Below are 5086 nucleotides of genomic sequence, written 5' to 3' on the forward strand. Positions count from 1 at the left end.
CGCATCTCCCCCTCCCGCAGTGCTGCCAACATTTCGGCACACGCTGTTTTGTTGCTTGAATCTATGTGAAACGTCGCAAGTCGCAGCCAGTGGGATGAGTTGGATGACACTGTCCCCGTTGGATGACGGATGCTGTCGGAGGATGATGGTGCGTTCCCGTGTGCTTTCAACAGCGGAGCTGTTATGGTTCAGCCTTTTTGTCCTTTCGCTGAAGGTCGATTATAATGCAGGAGCGGGTTCCCAATCGCAGAAACCGGTCTCCAGCAGGCCCTAGATTCACTTGAGTGGAACGAGCGTCAGGTTTTGCAAAGGACTAAGTAAGACACCCACGGTGTGTCCTTTCTAACAGCGTAACTAGAAGTGGGAGCATCTGGAGTAGACTTAAAAAGCTACCATACTTCAACATTATATCCGTCATCCTTGCTGCATATATCCTGCCCCCAGTACCACGGTCTTGGAGGGCGGTGACAATTTCAGGCTGTAAAACCGAGTCTGGCGATTTTAACGTACAGGAAGATAGCAGTCGTGGTGTGCGGTCAGTATTCGCTTACTCTTAAATCTAGAGAAATTATGGCTATCATCGATCTGCTCTGGCAGTAGCCATTCATTTCTTGGGGGTAAGCCTTGCACCTGGAACCACGTCATCCTTGAATGCTTGATCATTTCTGTGATCTTTCCAATACAACTGAAAGCGATAGGCGGGAAAGACATGTCACTTGTTGCCACGTCTCCAGGTTTGACAAAGGGAACTGTTTTGGCAAGCTTCCAATCAGTGGGGGGCACGTCACTTCTTTGCCATATTGAATCGTAGAATTTGAGGAGTTGTTAGGAGTGCCGGTACAAATAAGCTATGATTTCATTGCTGACGCTGCCGTGGCCTAGTTTAAAGCCCTTGTTCTCATAAACTAGAGACGAAGAATGCCCTGCTATTGTGAAGGGAAGATAACGGGGCTAGCTCCGACGCTTTCAAGGTCATGAAGGAGGGGGCGCTGACTGCATCGAATAAGTGGCTTGCGGTATGCCTCCGAGGCTTCTTTTAAGTGCAGAGCACTTTATGGCCTCGCTTGGTCATCGTAGCTCGCTAACGGTTGATGTCAAGCGACTGCCGGAATCAGGCGGTGCAGCGAGATAACGGACCTAAGAAGAGCCTGGTGTACCATCGTCAGGGAGTCGCGCTGAGACTTCGAAAACCATGCGGTTTAGATAGTCATAACCGTTCGAACCTGGTGAACCGCTGGCGCTTGTCAAACATCTCCCCGTTGTTTAGCGCAAGGAAAACTGCCGGTACACTTCAGGCAAAATCTGTGTATATAGCCGGCAGAACCCCCCTTCATTGAGTTAGGACCGCTCGTTGGGTTGGTTTTTATCATAGTAAGCGCAAGAAAAAAATGGCACGTTCAAAATGACGCAGAAAGGCTCCAGCCACTCTATGGCTCCAGCCACGCAAGGATAAAAATGGCGTGTTCGAAACGACACAAAAAAGCTCCAGCCATGCAAGAAAAAAAATTGCGTGTTCGAAATGACGTTAAACAGCTCCAGCTTAAAGCAAGCACAAAAAGAACAGAATTGCCGCTGGTGTAGTTTCAGGCAGGTGGCGCGCGAGCACTGCGAAGGCGGGAAGTTTGAATTGCATATTCATCAAGAGAGGAGTGAGACAGGGCGGCGAAGAGCGTGATGGGTGGTAGCACTGAGCGGATAACGGCGCCACCACCCATTATGGCGAATCACTACTCTGCACTTCCGACAGCTTTCACATTGAGTGGAACGGCTGTCATTTTTAACGATCTGCGCTCGTGCAGTGAATGAATTGAGCTTCTGAGTACTGTACTTGCATTAACCATTCGCCAGAGGCTGCCTGCTGTTTAGCGTGGTGTAGAAACAGAATATTCTCCATTGCTGTTGGCGTAGCTTGTTTAGGTAGCACCTGGCATGCCTTTGCGTTTGTTGTGAAGCTTCCAAGTCCTCCGAGCAAGGTACGTAACGCCTTTCGCTCATTTCATTTTCAGACAGTGCAAATTAAGTCTTTGGTACTGTAGGTGATTTACTGGTATTATATCACTACGTTTGGGTGCACAGCTCGTGGTTTCCATGCACAAACAAAATGCAATCGTTTCCACAAGTTCGTCACCACCAGTCTAGGCCGTCACACATATACACTTGTGGCACTCGTGAATGCATCCGATTTTTTGCGTGTATTACATCGAGAGTTGTTACCTAAATTGGGGAATGGTCGCTTCCTCTTGTTTCCTTGGTGATCCAAAAAAATTCGCCCTAAAAGCTGGGCCGATATAAATGACACATCAACACAACTGGTGACGTTTGGTAATGCCTGAGCTAATAGCAGATCATCTTTGCGTTTGGGGGATCAAGTGCCCCTTTTGCACCCCCCTGCCGACGCCTATGATGGAGAGCGGAAGTGGTCTTGATTATATTATATTCAGCCGTGGCACGCCTAAAGCAGCTCCCAGCTCAAAATATGTACGCGCAAGTCAGAACTGAAATCCCACAAACGTACTCGTTCGTGTCGTGTGGTGTACGTGACGGCAACTCCAACAAAGAACATTTTGTTGCAAAGAGTAACAAATAATCTGCTCGTCCCGCGAATGAAAATAGCCGTGAATGCAAATAGTCGAGATTGCCGCGACTGCAAATAGCCACACACACAAAATTCCCCACCCGCACGAGAGTAAAAGGTGCCAATGAAAATGAAGCGGGAATTTTTCACAAGATAGCAGAGTTTTAGCATAGCGGGCTCTGTCCCCTAACGCTACGGCGGCGGGTAGCGGGGCCCATCTGGGCAGGCGCAAATTCGTTCCGCTAGGGGAGATTAGTTCCGCGGGCAGGCCTTCGCCATGCCCGCACATTCCTCCTCACCCACCCCACGCGCGCATGCGCAGTAGGGTCCCGCTTTCCCGCCGCCGTAGCGTGAGCCTCCGCTAGCCGCTATGCTAAAACTCAAATGAAACCTGCGAGCTTGGGGCGCAAGCCACGAGCATAGCACCGAAAAATGTTAGGTTACCTGTAAGTTGCAAAAAAAAAAAAAAGCAGTCCAGGACCTGTTTATTCCGTGTTTATGGCAGGGCAGCACTGAAAAGGCAGCCACCACTGGCTCCAAAGCCAAGACTGCCTCAACCCCCCGAAGAATGAATCGCATGGGGAAGAGGCTCAACATCGGCAAACAGTGTAGGTGTAAGCACTTGTCTAAGCACAGCATTACCAAAAGTGACGCCGGAGCTATATTTTCTCTGGTGCTGAGCACGAGGTCGCGGGTTCGATTCCCGGCCGCGGCGGTCGCTTTTCTGACGGAGGCGAACAGCAAAAACGCCCGTGTGTACGAGATTTCTGCGCACGTTAGAGATCCCCAGGTGGTAGTGGGTACGAGAAGGCCGACCCGAGCCGAGCTCCGTCGCCTCCGACATACGTTTGGTAGCGTGGTGTGAAGCGAGCGGCCAGCCGCTGTTGCAGCCGTGAAGAAGTCCAGAAGCCGTAGGCTAACGTAACTGTTTACTTCATAGCGAGAGGTAAGCCGAAGCCAAACAAAAATGCCCCGACGGACGAATTAACAGTACAGGACTCAAGCAGAGTGACAGCATTGATTCACTGCTTAAACAGGAATGGAATTACAGAGCTTGGGCGAGGTCTATTTATACCCAAAAGCGCCAACGGTCAAAACAAGCGTTCCCTCCAGATTGTGCACACGCCACGAACGTCACAGACACACATAACACTCTTTCCAGAGATCGTGAGCAGTCGGCAGTAGTGGCGCACGCTGAGTGCGACAGAGGGGACAGAGAGGAGGACGCCGCTGCGGACGCGGGGCCTCTGTGTCCTTGAGGCAAGTCTCGGTGCGCCTCGCCGGCAACCGCCGAAGTTTGAAACGCGCCGAAAGCGAAGCGCCTGACCCGGGCTTGTCGAGACGTGAAAACATGAGTCACCGACACAATGGGGCTTGTTTGAAAGGCGCACGTAGTGGAAGCTTGGCCGCACAGCCGAGGAGTATTGAAACGAAGCCCAGCGGCGGGCTCAATCGTAACAGTGGTCAAAATTAATCCGGAGCCCTCCACTACGGCGCGCCTCATCGTCTGCGTTGCGTCGGTGCGTTAAACCCTACAATCAATATTTTCTCTGGGAAGGTTGAAACGAAAATTCCTTTCTTATAATTAGGTTAGTAAAATTCCAGTTTCGCACGAGAGAAAAAAAAACTTGGCTTTTTTTTTCTATTAACCATGCGAAAAGATCTTTCCGTCCAGTGGGATGTCCGACGTCGTTTCAATGAATAATGCTTGTGGGAGTGCGTAGCCTAGTACGTGGCGTCCAGTGGGAGTAATGGCTAAGCGTGTTCTCTGCGCGCTGAGGTGGGCTTCAGTAAATTCTCTCCATGCAACGCCTCTTGCATCATAACCTTCACACGCCATGGAATTAGAAGCCGAAGACAATCAGGAAAAGGACCTCGCGCCACCAGAGGAACATGCAGAAGCGGAAGATGGCTCATGGATGGAGATACACAGCCGCAGCAGGCGACGAAAGCTAGCCAAGGAACGCCATCTAGCTAGCACCTGAGCGGCACCGCCTCAGACAACAAGGCCTTCAACGAACCATAGAAATCTACCGAAGCTGCCGCTTCTTCCGAGAGATGATTTCAAGGTGATCATCCGACCTCGAGACTCTTTAGACCTCAATCACTAGACAACCGTACAAGTGGGAACAGGCCTTCGCAGCAGACTCGAAGCAGACACACAAAATTCTTTTGAAAAACCATCCTACGGCACAATAAACTGCACGTCGACCCAAAGCAAAATATCACAGCTTACAGCACTCCGGATTTGAACCTGGCGAACAAGCTGACCAAACTCCAAAGTCGGAGCAACCGACTACGCTGTCACGGCATACACGGCCGGGCGCATCAGTGAAAGGCATAATCCCCAGCACCTCTTGGACAAGCTAGAAGCCCCAGGGCATGAATGCTGGGACAAACGGCAGTAATCACTTTCGCGGGAAAACGGCTGCCCTATATATTACATGAAGGGCGAAATGCGGTGCACCGCCCAACAGGCACGTCTGCCCAATTTGCTTCCAAGAGGTGTTG

The sequence above is a fragment of the Haemaphysalis longicornis genome, unplaced genomic scaffold (assembly GCF_048455015.1).
Source record: "Haemaphysalis longicornis isolate Haplotype H1 unplaced genomic scaffold, Haemaphysalis longicornis Haplotype H1 scaffold_3, whole genome shotgun sequence".
Classification (NCBI taxonomy): domain Eukaryota; kingdom Metazoa; phylum Arthropoda; class Arachnida; order Ixodida; family Ixodidae; genus Haemaphysalis; species Haemaphysalis longicornis.